Raw genomic sequence first — 21,486 nt, forward strand, 5'->3', positions numbered from 1 at the left:
GGTCCAAAGTCACCCAGTGTGCATCTGGTGTGATGGCTGTCTCACCAGTGATGCATGCTCTGGTTTTCTCCTGCTTGGACTACTGCAATGTGCTCTACCTGGGGCTACCTTTGAAGGCGGGTCAGAAACTGCACATAATCCAGAATGCAGCAGCTAGACTGGTGACCAGGACCATATAACACCAGTCCTAAGTACACTCGCTCCCAGTATGTTTCTGAGCACAATTCAAAGTGTTGGTGCTGATCTTTAAAGCCCTAAATGGCCTTGGCCCAGTATACCTGAAGGAGCATCTCCACCCCCATTGTCCAGCCTGGACACTGAGATCCAGCTCTGAGGGCCTTCTGGCAGTTCCCTCACTGCAAGAAGTGAGGTTACAAGAAGAGGGCCTTCTTGGCAGTGGCACCCTCCTTGTGGAATGCCCTCCCATCAGATGTCAAATAAATAAACAACTACAGTGGTACCTCGGGTTACATACGCTTCAGGTTACAGACTCTGCTAACCCAGAAATCTTACCTCGGGTTAAGAACTTTGCTTCAGGATGAGAACAGAAATCGTGCAGCGGCGGTGTAGCGGCAGCAGGAGGCCCCATTAGCTAAAGTGGTGCTTCAGGTTAAGAACAGTTTCAGGTTAAGAACTGACCTCCAGTTCTTAACCCAAGGTACCACTCTATATGACTTTTAGAAGATATCTGAAGGCAGTCCTGTGCAAGGAAGTTTTTAATGTTTGAAGTTTTATTGTCTTTTTAATATTTTGTTGGGAGCCGCCCAGAGTGTCTGGGGAAACCCTGTCAGATGGGCAGCATATAGAGAATAATAACATTATTTATTATTACTATTATTGGGGATTCAAGCCCTGTTCTCCCACAGCTTAGTCAAATACAGATGTTAGCTCACCTCAGGGTGGTGGGTTCAAGCCCCATGTTGGGCAAAGGGTTCCTGCAAGGGGTGGGCTAAAATGCCCCCTCCTGGTCCCTTCCAACTAGGATTGTAAGATTCTAGCCACTGCACTACTCTGGGATACTGGAACAGAATACAAGGGAAGGGAATATATTCTGTTAAGGTTGATGCTCCACATTTCCTCCAAGTTGCCTCAGTGAGATGAATGGCTGAGCACCCTCTGTGCTCTCCCTCTGCACCACTGCGGAGGCTGCTGTCCCTTCTCCACCTTGCTTTGGCCCTGCTTGTGTGCTTCCAGAGCGCAGTAATCAGGCAAAGATGGGGAGGAAGAACAATAGAATCGTAGGAAGATCACAGCCAGGGGACTTGGGGGCAGGGCAGGCAGTAAGCAAAGGTTCCCTGCTGGGCGTAGGCCTTGGTGGATGCCCAACAATGCTGAGCCCTTCTGTTGGCCCAGCTTGGCATCCAGCTGGCCATTCTGGCTGGGACTGGTGTGAGCTGGAGTCCAACATCATCTGGAGGGCCACAGGTTCTCCTCTGGGATAGATGGAGTGGGGAATCAGTGGAATAAGGTTACCCTGGAATACCAGATATTTGTGGGGACACTCTTTCAGTGCAAAAGTGGTGTTTTGGGGCCCCCTGTTTGCTTTGTTTATTCCTTCTTTGTGCCCTAATTGAGTTCCGCTTCAGCAGCATTAATCCGCCTCCCCCCCAACTATTTCTTCTTCTTCCTGGAAATATTGACATCACTATTCCCATCAGTGACAATGTCACTGAGGGCAGATGCATCTAATTTAGAATGAGGCCCTTCTTTCCAGAACTGCATCGCCTTCACTTTGCCTGAATGGGTGACCAAGAGGGGAACAGCCCCCCCCCCCCGAATCTTTTTCTTTCCTGAGTATTTAACTCTTTAAAGTAGATTTAATTTATAAAAAAACAACAACAACAACTTGAACAATGTGCCTCTTAAATCAGGGACAGCAAGGCAACTTTCTGTTTTCCTTAAGTGTGATCAAGTTTGCAGAGTTTTTTTCTTGACTGGGCCAGATCAGTTCTGGCTGCGTTTGAAAAGAAGCTTTTGCTTGTACCAAATAGATCAAGACAGTAACTATGCCATAGTGTGGTAAGGTCATTGTAGCCACTGGACTTAGTGTGTCCTTTGATGGGTGTGTGCCTTTATACTTCAGAATATGGGGAGTAGGGATGTGAAAAACTGTCAGTTTTGGTTTCTCGGAGTTTTGCATTTTTCAAATGTTGGTTTCACTCTCCACATTGCCGCAAAAGTTTGCAGTTTATTTTAACAAAATCCAACGTAAAATCATCAGCATTATGGTGTGAATTTCTCCTTATATATACATGTTTTTGCATCAACAGAAGTCTAGCGTCCCAATCAAGTGACTTGTTAGTCTTGCTCTATACTGTTTTGGTCAGACCACACCAGGACTACTGTGTCCAGTTCTGGGCACCACAGTTTAAGAATATTGACAAGCTGGAACATGTACAGAGGAGGGTGACCAAGATGATCGGGAAACCAAGCCTTATGAGGAATGATTGAGGGAACTGGGTATGTTAAACCTGGAAAAGAGGCGACTGGGAGGAGATATGATAGCCATCTTCCAATATCTCAAGGGCTGTCACATGGAGGAGGGATGGTGCTTGTTTTCTCCTGCTCTGGAGGGGAGGACATGAACCAATGGCTTCAAGTTACAAGAAAGGAGATTCTGACTAAAGATTAGGAAAAACTTTCTGACAGTAAGAGCTGTTCAGCAGCAGAAGGGACTCCCTTGGGATGTGGCGGACTCGCCTTCTTTGGAGGTTTTTAAGCAGAGGCTGGATGGCCATCTGTCATGGATGATCTAGCTGAGATTCCTGCATTGCAGAGGTTGGACTAGATGACCCTCGGGGTCCTCTCCAACCCTATGAGTCTATGATTTTATGCCATTTCCCCCATTATTGACATTTTTGCAATTTCCCCTAATGTACCTTCATGTGCTATGCCTTTGGTGTCTATTTTACCCTAGTGTGTTTGTGTTTTTATACACATTCTGCTAAGAAGTGCAAAATTTTGCGGAAGCGCTTGCTTCTACATGCAAAAGTTGAAGGATAGCTGTGTTCTGGTTCGCACATTGTTTCAGAAACTGCAGCTTAGGTGAGTGTGCCTTTGAACGCGAACTGAGCTCCTCCCCCATCCCTAGTGGTGACCCAACCCTGCGCTGCCCCCCTGCCCTTTCACCCACCCAGCCCGGCTCAGTCTGCTGAGCATTGCTACACACTTCTTCCACAAACTCCTGCCCTTGTGGCTGCATCTTCCAGGCCTTGGTGCTCTTGCAGGGAGTTTCTTCAAGCACAACTCCTGGTGTGGAAGGATATGGGTGCAAATTCTTGTCTGGAAACTTCCTTCCCTTCCTAAGGAAAGCTGAATGGCATATCAGTGCTGAGCAGAGTTAAAGCAGCTTGCAAGACGGTTGCGAGGCAGCAGCTTGTGAAGTCCCGTCCCCCCAGCTAACATGCTGTTTAGCGTTCTACTCGCACAATGTGGCTGATCACGATCAGGACTGGTGCCCACACAAGGTGCCTGCCACCAGAGTGTGACAAGTGTAGGGACCCTGGTGGGTGTGGGGCGGAACGAACAGCTCATTACAAACACAAAGGAAACTCTCTGCCATCGCTCACATGCTTGTCGTGCTAAAATGCTGCAAGTCAACTTTCTGCAGTTACCTAGTAACGCTACCGGGAGGGAAAGCAAGTTGCACGGCGATGTTTCCAACTTGAGACCTTGCAGTGGGTTTGAGGGTCACCTTTGCCTCTCTTCTCCATGACTGGGGTCCCTAGAAATGAGAGGCTCCTTGGAGAGGTGGGGGGCAAATCTGGGCCCAAAGGGGAGGTACTCTGAGGAGAATGTGGCTTCGCTTTCAAATGCAGCTTCCCCAATTTCTCCAGCCTTCATGGCTTGTGCCTGTGTGCTGCCATCTGCTACTGATATTCCTCAGCAGCAGGAGGGAAGTGTGCAATCTCTCTCTCTCTCTCTCTCTCTCTCTCTCACCCACACACACACCCACCCCTGATTCTGATCCAGTTTTTATGGTTTGGGGGAGAGGCAGGAGGTTTCTTAGAGCCTCACATTTTTTTCTACTCTGTCCTCTGCTGCATTTAGGGACCCAGAGTGATAATATAGGAAGTGGAGAATTCCCCACCCCTGCCAGTGCGTTTGGCACCTTCATCTTTTAGAGCAGGCATAGGCAAACTCGGCCCTTCAGATGTTTTGGGACTACAACTCCCATGATCTCTAGCTAACAGGACCAGTGGTCAGGGATGATAGGAACCGTAGTCCCAAAACATCTGGAGGGCCGAGTTTGCCTATGCCTGTTTTAGAGGATGCACCTCTTAATGCTGGTCATCAACACCTGAGATATATATGTTAGGACCCATTCTATCCTTGTAACTGTAATCTGTTTTAATTTGTTTTAGACATCGCATTTTCAAATAGCTGTAACATACCCTTGCACCTTATGGTGAAGGGTGGGCAAGAAATCATCATCATCATCAACATCAAGTAATAATAAAACAATTATTGCAACTTGCCTTATAGGGCTCTTGAAGAATATCCTCACAGCAGCCTTAGAAGGCCAGTCTTATCCATCAGATACGCTGCCAGCCTGTTTGCTGTGCTCCCCACACTTCCCTTTCCTCCCTCTCAGACCCCTCATCCCTTATCCACTCAATCTCCTTTAGCCCCCTCCCCTCCAATCCCCAAAGCTGCCCCTCCCCCAACAGTTCACAGAGGAGAGAGGAATGAAGAGGAGACAGACATTCTTTCCTTCTTCCTCCGGTGCTGCCCAAATGAAGTGCACATTTTGAAATGCAGACTCCCTTCTGCTGGCAGCACACTAAGGGGAGATAGACTTCAACCTGTGGTGAGCTGGTAGTGGTGGGGAGCGCATGAAGGCTTGCCTGTGCTGCCCTCCCAGCTGCCCACTTGCTCATGCCATTGGACCACCCACCAATTCACTCTCTCACTCAGCCAGGCTGCCTGCTTGCTTGGACCCCAGGCTTGCCTCACTTTGTTATGCACACATGTGAGCAAATAAGCAAGTGGACTGGTGTTTGGCAGCCGCAACGATTACGGGGAGCATGGGAAGGCCTGATGGGCCATTTCAAACCTGCTCGCTCTGCTCGCCTGCTTGCTTCTACTGCTGCCCTTCCTGCTCCACTCAGATGCCGTGTCCAATGTTGCCATGCTGCAGTTTGTGTGGCCACCTAGTGGTGGCCACACAAACAGCAGCATGACAACTCTTTTTTTGTAAAAATATTATATAGTAAGATATGGCTATGCATGTATATAATAGCAATGGCCGAGTTGACCACGTTATTGTTTGCTTGCTAATGATTAGTGATGATCACTTGATGTTTCACTAGGGTTGTTCATCTGCGTACTAGAATGTATGGTCTCTGGAAGTTGAGTCTCCATGTGGGGCAGGCATGCGATCATCTTTAGTCCTCCAGTGCACGTGTGTTTTGATGCATGCACAGGAACGCAGAGTCTTCTCTAGGCCACCACTTGCTGCTTCACATGCTTCAGCTGCCCACGTTAATTTGAAAAGTGGTGGACTCATAATCTGGTGAACCGGGTTTGATTCCCTGTTTTTGATTCCCACATGCAGCTGCTGGGTGACCTTGGGCCAGTCACACTTCTTTGAAGTCTCTCAGCCCCGCTCACCTCACAGAGTGTTTGTTGTGGGGGAGGGAGGGAAAGGAGAATGTTAGCCGCTTTGAGACTCCTGAAGGGGAGTGAAAGGAGGGAAATCAAGTACAAATTCTTCTTCTTCTTCTTCTTCTTCTTCTTCTTCTTCTTCTTCTTCTTCTTCTTCTTCTTCTTTGCATGATACAGCAAGCACTTTCCTCCCTAGCGGTATGTCATTTATCAAAATAACAAATGTGTGTGCTCTTTGCTGCTTCTGATATGTGGCTGAGTTTTTCTTAATTGGTTGTCTCCCCACCCTCTACTAATCCAGTATCTGACAGTAAATGTCATCTGATCTGGGCAGATGGGCCTCCTTGTCTTTAGTAACTTAGCACTAGAACTGGTGGACATCCGGTGAAGCTGAACGTTGGAAGATTCAGGGCAGATAAAAGGAAACCCTTCTTCAAATAGCACATACTTAAACGATTGAATTTGTTCACGCAAGAGGCAGTGATGGCCAGCTGGCTTTGAAAGAAGATTAGACAAACTCATGGAGGGTAAGGCTATGAATGGCTACTAGTCAGGATGGCTTTGTTCTGCCTCCCCTGTCAGAGGCAGTTGCTGGAGCTTGCAGGAGAGGAGAGGGTTCTTGCAACTCTGGTCTTGCTTGTGGTCTTCCCATGGGTGTCTGGTTGGTCTGAGAGAACAGGATGCTGGACTAGATGGGCTACTGGCCTGATCCAGCAAAGCTCCCACTGTGTGGAAGGGGCTTGAGAATAGCCTTAATTTTTTTATGTTTTCTGCCTTTAAAAAACAACAAAACAAAAAACAACAACAACAAATGCTCAAAGCAGTGCACAGCAATATTTAAAGCCATTGTAATAAACCAAGTAATAAATTCACTGAGCAATATATAAACAATATGGAGACAGCCATAAAAACAGCCTTGGCTCAGCTGATAGAAAGCCATGCTTCGCTATAAATTCTCATATACAAACAGTAGAACTATGTTTCTTGTACTCTGGAATACTGTGATAAGAACATGAGGAGAATTGCCATATTGGATCATTCATAGATCTGGCACAGCATTTTGCTTGCCATGTGACCCTAAAATGATTTCCGGAAGATAAAAAGGATGATAACTGTTATGTACTAAGCTTGGATCTTAGAACAATAGGCAGGTAGGATCCTAGAATGCAACAACCGATTGGCTTGCAGGAAAAGACCAATCAGGCTCCAGGAGGGAAGCAGAAAGCAGAATCAGCCAATCAGACGGGACCCATTGTGTAAATAATGTATATAAAGCCTGAGGTTTGGGGGGGAAACTTAACTTCTGTTCTACGAGCTGCAATAAAGAGCATGAAATTACTGTGTGACTCCAAGTATATTTCAATAACCCACCTTTACTTGTTCCACAACTGCCTTGAAATACAGAGATTCCAAACAAGCATGGATTGGCAGTGACTATTCCAGGGTTTTTGACAGCCCCACCTGGAGATTCTGGGGATTGAACCTGGGATCTTCTGCGTGCAGAGCTGACACTCTGCCAATGAGCTACAGTCCTTTCCTAATTGCTTGGAGCTATCTTATGCTAGCCTTTAGGTCTCTCCCAACTCAGTGCTTATGTCCTTTATGACATCAAAGTATGACTCTTAAGAATCATAGAGGCTGCAATCCTATACACTTGAACTGTGAGCCAGCCCCATTGAGCCCCTTTGTGGGGTTTACCTAGGGCTGGCCCCACCGATGAGGCAAGGTGAGGCGACACCCTCGAGTGGCAGGATCCATAGGGGCAGCAGATCCATCCTCCAGTGAATGCCGCCATGATGGCAGTGACAGCTGCAGCACTCTCCTTAGAGGCCAGATCCGCCATTTCCTTGGCAGCCAACCCAATACCACCTCTGTAGTCACTTCCTGGCAAATAGGATGTGCTGCTGGTCTCCTCTCACCACTAGGGAGGAAGTGACAGAGGCTGCCCACTGTGCTCCTCTGGGCTCTGCATTCACCTGGTATGATTTTCCTCCTATGATGGCCTTTGATTCCCACTTCAATGTTCATGTAAGGTTGATTGATTCTCTGCCCTCTGTTCCCAGTGTAGACCTCCACTCACTCCTTCTTTCCTGGAGAGGGGTGCCATTTTGTGGTTAGCCTCTTGGGCTGGCCCTGAACTTACCTCTGAGTAAACATGCATTTCCTTTATTCCTTTTAATTGGTTTTGGACAGTGGGTGTTCCAGGTGTTGTTACCAACCCAAAGCCCTTGGGGACGAAGCATATTAGAAATTGGGCTGACTAAATGTTTCTTGCACCTTGTGGAAGTTGCTGATCATTTGCTATGTGAAGGAATTGTGCAGTCAAGGGAAATAGCACTTTAATTTGTGCAATTAACTCTATTCTCTTTTGGGAGGTGTGGACAAGCTGCAAGACAACGGTGTTACACCGGGGCTTCCAATACCTTTAGTGTGGCCAGATTCAAAAAGAGGGTGGGGGTGCTTCTGCACCTCCTGCACAGAAGAGCAGATTTCAGAAAGCAGAGGCTGTCTTGCCAGCTGCACCTTCTGAAGATCCCCTGTGTGCCCCTCCTTTCTAGTCCTGGTGTGCGTGGAGTCATTGGTTCTGGAAATGCACTCTGTGCATTCTCTGTTGCTGCCTCTTACTCACACACCCTCACACACTCAAGAGAGGAGCAATAGCGAAGAGTCAGACTAACCCCCCAGCTCTAATTAAGCTCCCTCTGATGCCCCCAGCTCTCCTTCAGAATGCCTATTCTCTTGGCCTTGAAATCCCTCCTGAAAATCCTTTTTATCCTTCAAAGCTATTAATCCTCACCTGTTATAGAAATCAACCCTTAGTACATGTAACTGTGTTTACATTGCTCTTTGCCCATTATACGTGACTCTGTCGACTACCCTCCCTCACTTGAAATTTTAGATGGTAAGCTTTGGGGGGCAAGGATATGCCTTTTCTTTTTTAAATGATACCCATAAAGCATAGTTGCTTCATATGATAATTTAGTATGATTATAGGGCCATTAAGGTGATGGCTTTAAGTACCACTTTAATGTCACTAGAATCCTGTTTGTATAAGATTGTGTTTCTAAGCAGAATGAAGGACTGATACTTCATATACAAAATCTATATATAATTAATTAATTCTCAGAAGCTTGCAGCGAAGGGTCGGACTCAAGCCCAGGAAAGGATTTTTTTTCTGTTTATTCCCAATAAACAAAATAAGGTGAATGGTTGAATTCTTCTGTGGCTCCAAAACACTCACCATGGAAGAGGCTGCCCCACTGTTAAGAGGAGCTGGATTCTGAAAGATGTGTTTTGTTTGTGCAAGCCCATCACATTTGCATCCTTTTGCATAACACTTTTGCATAACTGATTCTACATGGACACATGGCCCTCACCACAAGAAAGCTAATGCCAGCAATCTCAGTAAGAGATATGGAGCAGTGCCTTCGAGTAAGCTACAAAAGTTGGAGTCCCTGATTTGCATCTCACCTCTGCCATGAGCTTATGAGGGGGCCAAGGGGGCCAAAGGCAAGTTATTCTCTCTCTCAATTTCAACTTCCAGAGTTCAATGGGACTTACTCCTGAGTAAGCAGGTGTAGGATTGCAGCCTACCTCACTCTCTGCCCTCTGAGAGTTTGCTGACAGTGCAATCCTATGCATATCTATGTAACCCCCATTGAGTCAGATGGGGTCAAATTTACTCCAGGTAAATGTGTGCAGAATCGCAGCCCACAACAGACTTGCTTGTTGCTTTCTGAAATGCCAGAATGAGGAACCTATGGACTTCCAGAGATACTGTGGGGCTCCATCTCCCATCAGCCCCAGCCAACATGATCAGTAGTCAGGGATGATGGGAGCTGAAATTCCACCAGCATCTGAAGGGCCACAGGTTCCCTACCTCTGGCCTAATTTCATAGTGGTAGAAAGAAAGAAAAAATGGGAGACAGAGAGAAAGAGAGGGGGGGTAGAGAGAGGGGGTGATGTACCCCCTTTGGGCTCTGCCTCCACACACTGTCAACATGTGCTCTCTGCCACAGATCATGCTCAAACAGAATCCCCTGCCCACTCCTGATCCTATGGGATGAAATGGGAAGGAACCGGGTGGGCTGTGCTTTGGGAGAGCATCTTCTAAGTGCAGCACATCTCAGACTAATGTCTCCTTGACTTTGCCCTTGCTGTTGGCTCCAAAGCACTTTAAACACCCATTCTGTTTCTTGTCCCCCCACCCCATCCTTCAGTGGCATCGCAGCTTGCCTTCCACCTTTCCTGGCTAATTGAAAAGATAGTGGGCCCAGATTACAGCCTTGCTGTGTAAATTGCTCAGGATGGGAGGCTGGCTTGACAGCCGGCGAGGGAGATGCTCTGGCCAATGAATCAATCATGAGGCAGTGGAACCGGAAAGTCTGCTCTGGGCGACGTCGCCCGATCCCCCTCACCGGCCCAGCCAAGGTGATGATTATTCACATAGAACGCAGGCTGATAGAATGTGTGATGCCATAATCCAAGTTGTCATGAGCTTTGCTGTGCCTTGGATATAGAACTGGTGCCGGACCACACATTATAATGAGTATTATTACTTATTGTTCTTACTGTGAAGCACCGGCTGCTGTGTTAGATGAAGTGCAAGTTGAAACCTGGGGCTCCTCTGAGCGACCTGGTTTTGAGCATTCATCCTGATTTGCTTGCATGTAGCTTACATGGAGGTAGACTGTGTCGGGTCTTCATTGAGCATTTGTTCTGATTTGTTTAAGGGGCAACTATACCACAATGAGGGATGCAGGTGGCGCTGTGAGTTAAACCACAGAGCTAGGGCTTGCCGATCAGACAGTTTGAATCCCCACGACGGGGTGAGCTCCCATTGCTTGGTCCCTGCTCCTGCCAATCTAGCAGTTTGAAAGAACGTAAACAGTGTTTCCGTGCGCTGCTCTGGTTCGCCAGAAACAGCTTAGTCATGCTGGCCACATGACCCAGAAGCTGTACGCCGGCTCCCTCGGCCAATAAAGTGAGATGAGCACCGCAACCCCAGAGTCGGTCATGACTGGACCTAACGGCCAGGGGTTCCCTTTACCTTTATACCACGATGAGCATTTATCCTGATTTGCTTGTGGGGTGTTATTCAGTTGTTCCTCCTACACTTTTCACTGCACTTCCCTGTTGCTTTTTGTTGCACAAGAGCCCTTTAAAGGGTATATGAATAACCTCTTGGATCCGACCAGTGGCCCATCTAGTCCAGCATTCTGTTCTCACAGTGGCCAGCCAGAGACCTGTGGGAAACCTGCAAGCAGGACATGAGTGCAAGAGCAGCCTTCTCCCCTCCTGTAGTTTCCAGCAGCTGGGATTTGGAAGCATTGCTGCTTCTGACTTTGGGGGCAGAGTGTAGCCATTGAGGCTCATAGCCACGGAGGGCTCATTCACACTTACCTTTTGCCCCACACTTTCTGGGCACAGATGCCTGCTTTCCCTGTCTGTGTCCAAGCCTTGTTTTGCTTTTTGCCTTTTGCCCCACCACTTTCCCAAGGAAAACCTACTCTTTACAGTAATGCTGAATTGGGGTTTTCTGTGAATTGCCATTGGCTCTGGTTCAGCAGTAAAGGGAGGGTTTTCTTGAGGTAAGTGCTGGTTGGGGTGGATGGGGGAGGAAGCACCCGGACACAGAGCTTTAAAGTGCAGACTTGGTCTTAGAAACATGGCACGGAAGCTGGTCTGGATGAGCCCTGATAGCCTCATCAATTGACAGCCTTATTTAATCCACTTTAAATACACAAACCTGAAGCTTGGATATATACTTCAATCCCTTCCACAAAATACTGAACATCTGGAGGCACCTTAAAACATGTACAGCAGCTAGCACCATGGCTTACAAGAGGGATGGGAAACTTTTGGCCCTCCTGATGTTGCCAGATGCCAGCTCCCATATGCAGCCCTCCCCCTACATATAGCAGAAAGTGGTAACTCCAGGAACCCCCACCTCTACCCCTGGTTTGTTATATAAAATTGGCACTTAGCCGTTGTTGGATGGTTGCTGTCAATCCTGCGTGGCAGCCTTCCTCTTTTGCCTGCTTTTGTGTTAGGAAAGACTCTCCAGGAAATTCATGGGCCATCTCCCCCTTTCTCCGGTGCAGTCTTTATTTTCTAATGTTTTATCAGCTTGCTTAATTAAAACCCTGTTCATTATACAGAGCTCAGGGCTGCCCTTTGTTCTCACAGAGCAAAACATTTGCTGCTGTATTATTCCCCACATGGCTGGAGACTTGTCAAAACAGATCTCTTTGAGATCCCATACTATTTGGGGATGGCTTCAGCCCAGAGACACTTATGCCAAATTATCACCATCTCCATGCTGCTCTTTTAGCTGGAGAACTCAGGCCAGCATCCGTTGTTCTCCCTTCCACCTGACTTATCTTTACAACAACCCTGTGAGGGAGATTGGGCTGAAAGAGGCCCTTGGCGCAAGGCTACTCATTAGGCTGGAGCAGCCAATGTTCTGCTGTCCAGGTGGTGTTTGACCTCAACCCTCATCATCGCTGACCATTGGCTGTGCTCACTCGTCATTAAACTTCTTGCACTGCTTCAGTCCCAGTGGGTGATGCTACATGCGCAGTGGTATCACTGGTTTTCCAGCCCTTCACGTTCTTCCGCATGACTTGCTTCCAGGATTCATGTGACTCGACCGGAGGCAGCAGTAATTGCTCAAATGCATGAGCCTGGGCTCTGTAATTGAATTTGCAGTCCCTAATCCGATTGCCAGGTGCTGGTTAACACGCTCAAGGCCCTGCAATGGCATTAGGGGGCTCCTCAGTCATTTCTCAGCCTTGTAGCTGGCCAGGAAAATGCATCTCTCCCCCCCCCTTCAATGTTGCCCTGACTCAGAGCCATCTGGATCTGCAAAGTGGAAAGAAAGTCTTTGAAATGCTGCAGTGTGACACTGATGTATGCATGAACGTCTTCGAAGCTCCTAGACAAAGGAGCATATGGAACTGTTTTATAATGACTTGGATTGTTAGTCTATCTAGTTCAGAATTGCCTATCCCTGATCAGCAGGGCCTCTCCAGGGCGTCAGGCAGGAGTCTTTCCCAGCCCTACTTTAGTGACCCCGGGACCTTTTGCACATACAGCATGTTCTCCACACAATTCAGAAATCCCAAGCAGCTCTTCCAAATCCAGCAGAATCCCAGGTAACTGAGTGATTCCTAAACCAGGCAGGTTAACATCTTCAGCCTCAGTCTCTTCCAGGCGTGTGTGTGAGACTTGGAAGTCCTATTCCAGGCAATGTGACCAATAAGAATGTGCATTCTAAGAATGTAAAAAGAGCCCTGCTAGATCAGGCCAAAGGAGCCCCATCTACTCTGTTGTTACAATGACCAACCAGATGCCTGTGAGAAGCCTGCAAGTAAGTGGAACCTGAACTCAACAGCAACTGGTACTCAGAGGCACACGGCCTCCAACAGTGGAGGTGAAAAAGAGCCACCTTACAAACATTGAGTGCTGACATTCATACTATCTCATTTCCTAAAAAAATATGGATTTTTTAATTCTTTTTAAATATAAAAACCCTACCCTTCCTCCCACTGTATCCCCCTCTGCCTACTTTATCCTGACAACAATAGGCTGCTAGGTTACTCAAGGTCACCTGGTGAGAATCACAGCTGAGGATCCCAGTCCCAGACTGACATTCTGACTACTGTGCTACACTGGCTTTCCTTGCCACAAAGAGCCAAGGCTGTTAACTGCACTGGACCAAAAGTGGATTATAATGGTAGTGAAGCCTGTGCAGAAGACCTCTCCATTGGGCATTCATCCTTGCAGCTGTTGTCAGGTGATGGCAGATGCTTATTGAGCAGTCATTCTGATTTCTTCCTTGGGAAGGTAAATGCTGCTGCTGCTGCTGCTGCTGCTGCTGCACCAAAGAAGTGCAACCCCACACCTCTCAGTGCATTCCCCTTAATGTATAAAGTCTGATCTTTAGGGGAAGTGGGCTTCTTGTGCAAGACCCCCCCCCCCACGACCATCTATAACTGTGCAAGCTGAATTTGCCCCAAAGTAGTGACAGTCTGGAAGCGCCCTTGCTTGGACACCCTTCCCTCGCCCCTTCTGTAGCGGCACGGGGCTGTAGGGAGGCTTGACGTAGAGAACAAGCACTTCCAGGATTGACTGTGCAGAAAGATCACCTGCCAGGTAATGGGTGATCTCCTGGTCCGGTGGCTTTTAGGAGCCTTGGGCATTTTCGAAAGACTGCATCACACACAGAGATACCTCCTGCCTACATGTGTCCATCTCTGCTCAGTAACTTGAGTCTCTCAGGCCGTTGCCATGGTAATAGAACACCGCAGCAAAGCCCATAAGAGCAAACAGATTCCTAGTGTAGGAACTCAGCCGGCTGGAGTGAAATCCCACTGAAACCATTCCCCTTTGTTTGTGCTTGAGGAGACTGCTGGGGAGGCACAGATACTTGAGAGGACCTAGGCAAACTCCCCTCCACATGCCCAGGAGGACCTGAATCCTATTCCCCACCTCCCATGCACACTGCATTGCGCTGGTGGTGCTGAGCAGCAACACTGAGCATATCTGAGCATCTTTGCCATTGGAAACCCTTCCCTAGGCATCTGTGGGTCATGTAAATCCTTTTCTGTGGGAGAACAGCCAGCAATGGCATTTTTATTTTAAGGAGGCAAGGCCTGTGCAAAGTAAAAAAATAACCCCTCTGGGATGCATTTTGTTAAGGAGGAGAGCGCTGACTCCTTACCCTCCGCAAGGAATGACGAGACCATTGAGAAGCAAGAAGAAAGCAGATGGCTTTGTCTTCTCCCTCTCTTTTGACTCTCACTTGTTGTCCCAGCCTAGCCTGCAGCACAGATCTCTCTGCTTTGGAGTGCCAGCCTGGGAATTGGCTAAGTGGCTCTTTATGCGCAATTGGCATTCCCTTGGCCAGCCGGGGCACCAACCTGCCCTTTCAAGAAAGCAATAAAAGGCCAGCTGGTCCCCTGCTTGTGAAATGCAAGCCAGGTCTTTGCTGCAGAGGAAGGGGGAGAGAGTTGGCATACAAGACGCGCAAAGAAAGACTTCAGCTTGAAGGAGCCTGAAGCAATTCTGCATCTGCGTGGGAGATGATTTAAACAGGTGTGCAGGTGTTGTGTGATGCTTTAAGAGGGGGAAGAGCATACATCCACTGCAGAAGGCAAAAGGCAGCTTGGATACAAATGGCAAGTCTAGCTCAATACTGGAGAGGCAGAAATTAGACTACCTTTTTCTTTGCCGTGCTATGCTAACCTGTGGTTTGCCACCATGGCACTGAAGGAGAAGAGTGGCTCAAGAGAGCCAGTATGGTGCAATGGTTAGTGTTGAACTGTGACCTGGGAGATCAAGGTTCAACTCCTCACTCAGCCACGAGGCTCACTGGGTATGACCTTGAACTGGTCACCATTTCTCAGCCTAACCTACCTCACAGGGTTGTTGGGAGGAGGAAGTGGGGAGGAGAACCATGTACACCACCTTGAGCTCCTTGGATTCTTTAATAAACAACAGTAACAAACAAACATAGTACCAAACGGACCAAGATCTGTTTCTTACCTGCATTGCAGGGGGTTGGACCAGATGACCCCTGGGGTCTCTTCCAACTTCCAACTAATTCTGTGATTCTGCCTAGGCTGCATTCCTAACCATGCCTACTCAGAAGCAAGTCCTGTTGAATTCAGTAGGACTTGCTCTCAGTGAAATGGGGTTAGGATTACCATCTTAGAATCAGGAAGACCAAGTATTTTAAAAAGACTGGAATAACTTTCTAACATATTTGAGAGATCACTGTAAACAGCTGAAATCATTGGCAGGAATGCATTCACACTTGTAATGTAACATGGATTTGGGATACTATATATAACAGATAGATTACAGAAAATATGCAGGAATAAAATTTAGAATTGGAACCCATGGAGGGAAGGAAGGAGGTCTCAAGATTCAAAAGAACCTTTAAAAAACATGTGTTAAACTGTTATGTTTATGGTGGATAACTTTTACGTAATAGATAGATAGATAGCCATATTAGGTCAAAGCTGCCAACTTACAGATTTGAAAATAAGGGACCAGCAGCCAAAATAAGGGACCTGCATCCAAAATAAGGGACCTGCAGCCTCACCTGTTCCAGGCACTCCAGTCTTCCTGTCCTCCTGCAGTCTGGTCAAACTCATGCTGGTAGCTTCGAGAACACTGTCTAACCAACTTTGTAACCAGAGGTTCAACTGAATAGAATCTGAATCTCATGCACCACGAGGCCTATGCAGCCTCAACTTAAGATGGCTCCCCGGCCTGGCTTTGCACTGCAAAGTTTGCAGGAGCACGTGCAACAAAATGGCATCCAGCATTCAAAAACCTCCTCAGCTTGCATTAACTAGCCACACACAAGGCGTGCAAGCTCCACCCCCCAGTCGTTCTTAGACTTCTTATTGGGTGAGCAACACAGCCAAGCAACACAGTTGGAGCCTCCCTCCTCCCTGGCCAGCAGGGAGGGAGGGAGAGGTGCGGCTTCCTTTGAAATTTAAGGGACATCATTTAAGGGACATTTAAGGGACATCCATCAATAAGGGACAGCAGCGGGGCATGGTGCTGGAATAAGGGACTGTCCCTTCAAATAAGGGACACTTGACAGCTATGTCTTAGGTGGTAAACCTGTTTCTCGGCTATGTGAGCACTCACCTTTGATTCAACGCAATTCAGCACAGATCCTAATTCACCAACTCAGTGAAAACTAAGCTAATAAAACAAGGCTGTTTTATATTAAAATGATAAAATACACACATAAAGCCCAAAGCATATGAAGACTAGCAAATGATGCATGTATAACCTTAACCTGCAAATCAAACTGATCCATTATGCTTTCCTATACCTTTAATTGTTCACTAACTTGGCCCAATTGATTATTCTTGTTTTGAGTCCACCTATTCCAGTTACTGAAAATAAAATAAAAAAGTAGGTCACCACCAACAGTGAAAGAATGGTTAGCAAAAACAATTGGAAGGTAGAAATGATGTATAAATTTACAGAATTCATTAGACTGAGACAAGATAGACAAGAGAAAAATTTAAAGACAAGTGGAATCCTCTAATTGAATTTATGAAGAATAAATATAACATAAATGACAATGACTAGAATAGCTTCTCTATGTGGTAGGTGTGTGTGTGTGTGTATCACAGTGTGTATGCATTTAATTATTTGTTGTAATGACTTCATATTCTTGAGATTTAATAAAGTATAATGATTTTTTTAGTGGTCAGTACAGTTTCCCATTCTTATACATTGCCTTTTACCTTCTCTGAGTGACATAACTTAGAACCTCTGACCGTACTGTTTTGTTTTTAAACTGTTTTAATGTCCATGCTCTTTCTTGTTCTTCTTTTTTTTCAAGAGGAAATTATAAAGCAAGATGCTTATAGAAATTCCAAAGATATTGGTGAGAATGTTGGCAATTTGCAAAGTGACCATGTATAGTTGATAATACTTATCCAATCTGTCCTGCAGAAAAACAGCAAAACCAAGCCATGGCTTAGTGCAGGGATGCTACTTTGCGGCTTCTTTCCTTGTATATTTTAATTAAGGGTGTCTTGATGCTCTGATGCTCCAGTGCTGTGATGGAATTGTTTTTGTGTATTGTAATGATGTATGGATTTTATAGTTGATGTCATAGTTGTACTTGTAATCAGCTCAAAAAGCATTCTGACTTAACAGATAAATGAAGTAAAACAACATAAAATGTTTAAGACATTTTTGCATCAAGGAATGCTTAATTTCCCACAGGGGTGGATCTGCCATGAAACTAATGAAGCTTCAGCTTCAGGGACCCTCATCCCGGAGGGGCCCCAGAAGTGACTTTAGTCCACTTTGCTTAAAATGTTGGCTCTCATAGACCCAATTTGTGGAGGATGTGGTGTGTGAGGTGACTCAGCTCCCTTGTGGCAACTTTTGTGGTCCTTTTGAGCCACCACACTTGCACATGTCAGCAACAGGAAGTGGTGGATTTATCTGTGAGATCACAAAGCAGCTGCTTTTGTGCCATCAGCTGTGGAGGTTGCCTCCTTCTGCCCTTTCAAGCCACTGCACTTGTGCATATCAATAGGAGCAAGGTTTGGGTTGATCTTCAGGACTGCAAAGAAACCTCTGGCATTTCCCATGCCTTCTGGTAGGCAGGTGGCTGGGTCACCCCACCCCACTTTTAAAGCAAAGCATAGCATCATAATGTTCAACTGGACTGTGTGAGCCATGCACAGGAACTAGAGAACCAGGTTGTTGGGCTCAGGTAAAGGTAAAGGACCCCTGGATGGTTAAGTCCAGTCAAAGGTGACTATGGGGTTGCTGCGCTCATCTCGCTTTCAGGCCGAGGGAGCCGGCATTTGTCCACAGACAGCTTTCTGGGTCATGTGGCCAGCAGGACTAATCACTACTGGTGCACAGAGGACTGTGATGAGTGCCAGAATGCACAGAAACACTGTTTACCTTCCTGCCAAAGCGGTACCTGTTTATCTACTTGCACTAGTGTGCTTTCGAACTGCTAAGTTGGCAGGAGCAGGGACCGAGCAACAGGAGCTCACCACATCATGGGGATTCAAACTGCCGACCTTCTGATTGGAAACCCAAGAGGCTCAGTGGTTTAGACCACAGCACCTTTAGTGTGGTGGATACATCTGTATATAAGGATGAACATTTTAAGTTCTGGCTTTATGCTTTTAAAATTTGGTTTCATTGTTTCTTGTTATTCCTGTTCTTACATTAAAAGTCACTTTGAGACACTTCTTCCTAAAAAGGTGGCAAATATGTCAGTAATGAATGATGATAATTCCCGCGATTGTATCTGTTGGCACTAGCCGTTCGAAACCTCTCTATCAAATTTCTCTCAGTAAGGGAAGAAGGGATTCAAGAATGACAGTAAATGAGCACAGCTCTTCACAACCGAATTGGTGCCTGAATTCAGAAGTGAAGTCAATATGGAATCAACACATATAGTCTCCAGTGTTATGCATTCTTACGTGGGTGTAAATCCTCAGTAGGGCTTCCTCCTGAGTAGATGTGCATAGGATTGTACTGTTTTCAAAGAGAGGCTCAATAACAGCTGTTAAAAGAGACGTATTTACAAACAAAACAGAAAAGCAGCTGTACGAGGTCACCTGTGAAGTCCAAGGCCATGTGGTGGGGGGAGCCCCTGCTGCAGCTCCTCCCCATGGTCCCTTCACCACGTCTTTCCAATACTGGCTTTATTTTTTTATTGATGCACTGATGATGGTGATGTACAAGCAGAACATGTTAAGTGGAGGCAAACAGGCATTCCTACATCAAGCTGCAGACCCCTAGAGAGTAACTTGTGAATCCTGGTCTCCAGGGGTTGTTGCCAACTAAATTCCACTCAGAGTAGACCCATTGAAATTAACAGGCCTAAGTTTAGTCATTTCCATCAATTCCAGTGGACAGGGCCAGCCCAATACATTTTGGCATCTGAGGTTGACTACAAAATGGCGCCTACCTCCCCACCAGGGAAGATCTATACCAGGAACAAGGGGGGAAGAAAGAGCTACATCGGGATCTGCTGCCCCTGTGGATCCTGCCACCTGAGGTAGCCGCCTCACGTTGCCTCATGGGTGGGCCGGCCCTGGCAGTGGGTCAACGCTGAGCAGGACAAACATTTGATATAACCCCATATGACTGCTATATGCCACCCTATAGCATAGTTTTCTGGGTGGCTTGTAAGAAATAGGTTAAAAAACAATTTTAATACAAAATAAAACATAAAACCATAAAAGAAAAGGGAATAGAACCCCTACATCAATAGAACTAAACTGAAACCCATTGTGTTCCTAAAGTTAAAGCACAGATTTTTTTTTAAATGGAGACTTAGAGTACCTATTTTTAAAGCCACCCCCATTTGCTCCCACAATTTCAGTCAACCTTGGCTGGAAACACTCAACTCTCTTCTTTGTGCATGTTTGTTTTCCTGCCCCACTTACCTCCATGCTCCAAGCTCCTGACAGGTGACTCCCCAAACACTCCAGAGAGATTCTTAGCTATCAGAAGACCTGTCTCCTCTCATTATCTCCCCTTGTTGGAACATTAACCTCCAGCAATCAGTCAAACAAAGAAGAGGTTAGCCAGTTGCCTTATATTACCTCTGAAAACATAGCAATAAAAGAAACACAGAAAAAGGGAAACAATTTCTCATTCGGCAGTTGTGGCAAAGAGTTATTCTTTGAGGGCAGAAAGGCATGTATGGAGAAACCCAGGACTGCCATCAAAAATGGCAGGCCCTGTTGAGATCCCTTTCTTGTTCTGACTCATCATGCTACAAGTTGCTTCAATTTCCCCCACATCACATCCTTGGCTTCCATGGGTAGAGAAGCTCAGGATGGCAGAGGCAGCCAATGTGGGAGTCTTCTAGGTGTTGGTGGACCACAGAACTGTGTCTTATGGAAGGAGAGAATTCAATTCTAGGTTGCATCAACAGAAGACTAGTGTCCAGATCAAGGGAAGTAATAGTACCATCCTATTCTGCCTTGGTCAGTCCACACCTGACCACCCACAACTGTGTCCAGGGTGCCACAATTTAAGAAGGATATTGACAAGCTGGAATGTGTGCAGAGGAGGGAAACCAAGATAATCAAGTGTATGGAAACCAAGACTTATGAGGAGTGGTTGCAGGAGCTGGGTATGTTTATCCTGGAAAAGAGGAGACTGGGAGAAGATAAGATAGCCATCTTCAAATATCTCAAGGGTTGTCCCATGGAAGATGGAGTAAACTTGTTTTCTCCTGCTCCAGAGGATAGGATGTGAACCAATGGCTTCAAGTTACAAGAAGCGAGATTCCGACTAAACACCAGGAAGAACTTTCTGGCAGTAAGAGCTGTTTGACACTGGAATGGTCTCCCTCAGGGAGTTGTAGACTCTTCTTCCTTGGAGGTTTTTAAGCAGAGGTTGGATGGCCACCTGTCATGGATGCTTTAGCTGAGATTCCTGCATTGCAGGCGGCTAGACTGGATCAGGAACATCCGGCTCCCAAGAGGCTGTGGAGAAAAAACTAGCAGTGATCTACCCATTTTGGGGGGCGGGGAACCCAAAGTTGTTGAGCTTTTTTTAGAGGGGGAACCCAGAAGTTGTTGAGCTAACCAGGTACTGAATATGCTAACCAGGTACTAAACACAGCAGCGGTTACTTCCTCTTCTGTCTTTGTGGTCGTGCGCGAATGAAAGGCAGAGCAAGGGGACAGGGCCGGATGCTCTTTTTCCCCTACAGAGGAAAATGAGCTCGCGACTGATCGCTAGCATAAGGGGATCGACCTGTTGATCACTAGATGATCCTTGGGGCTCCTTCCAACTCTACAATTCTATGATTCAGCATGGAACTTCTAGTTTTGGCGGCAGGCCTGTGTTTTTCTTAACAGGTAGCTTTGCTCCACAGGAAACAACATGGGGTGTGTGTGTGTGGTTTTTACCATTTCATTAAAAGGATAATGACGCTGTAATGATCTCTACTCATTTGGTTCTCCTGAAGTGTTCAATGTTTTTACATTAATGTCCTTCAAGCGGAACAATAGGGCTGATTAACCGGAAATGAAACATTATGGACCACACACCCAGCTGAGCTTGATGGCTTGTTATTAACTAGTGATGTGCCCCATCAAGGGAGCAGATGGCCCAAGGTGCATTGCTTAACATGCCATTTTCAGCTCCATTGTCAGGCTCTCAACATAGGAGAGCCATCTTGCATCAGGGTGAAGCACAATCAACAGAGAGAAGCCAGGAAACTGGCTTTTGCGTATATGAGTGAGGCACTGCAACAGAGTGGTCCAGTGTGGCGTTATTCTGTTCAGGGTTCCAGTCACTCCATTCCATCCCTTCTCCTGCTAGATTTCTTCTCCCCACCTGCTTA

General features: G+C 46.6%; 1 protein-coding gene and 1 long non-coding RNA gene across 7 annotated transcripts in view; one reads left to right on the forward strand and one right to left on the reverse strand.

The window, feature by feature from the left end:
* Positions 1-21,486, forward strand: part of PDE1B (phosphodiesterase 1B) — a 118,805-nt gene that overhangs the window by 71,694 nt on the left and 25,625 nt on the right. The window contains exon 1 of one of the 6 annotated variants that reach the window (XM_083428262.1): positions 17,670-17,755. The exons of the other annotated variants lie outside the window; for them this stretch is intronic. The gene's annotated coding sequence lies outside the window, so the exon portion shown is untranslated. Of the gene's footprint in view, positions 1-17,669; positions 17,756-21,486 lie in introns of those variants that run through there. 6 annotated transcript variants of the gene reach the window in all.
* LOC310671945 lies at positions 12,128-14,701 on the reverse strand. Its single transcript, XR_014508303.1, has 2 exons — positions 13,758-14,701; positions 12,128-12,471 (listed from the first exon to the last, which is right to left on the reverse strand). It is a non-coding gene; the product is annotated as an uncharacterized lncRNA (long non-coding RNA).

This window comes from Podarcis tiliguerta (assembly GCF_965153285.1).
Source record: "Podarcis tiliguerta genome assembly, chromosome: 2".
Classification (NCBI taxonomy): domain Eukaryota; kingdom Metazoa; phylum Chordata; class Lepidosauria; order Squamata; family Lacertidae; genus Podarcis; species Podarcis tiliguerta.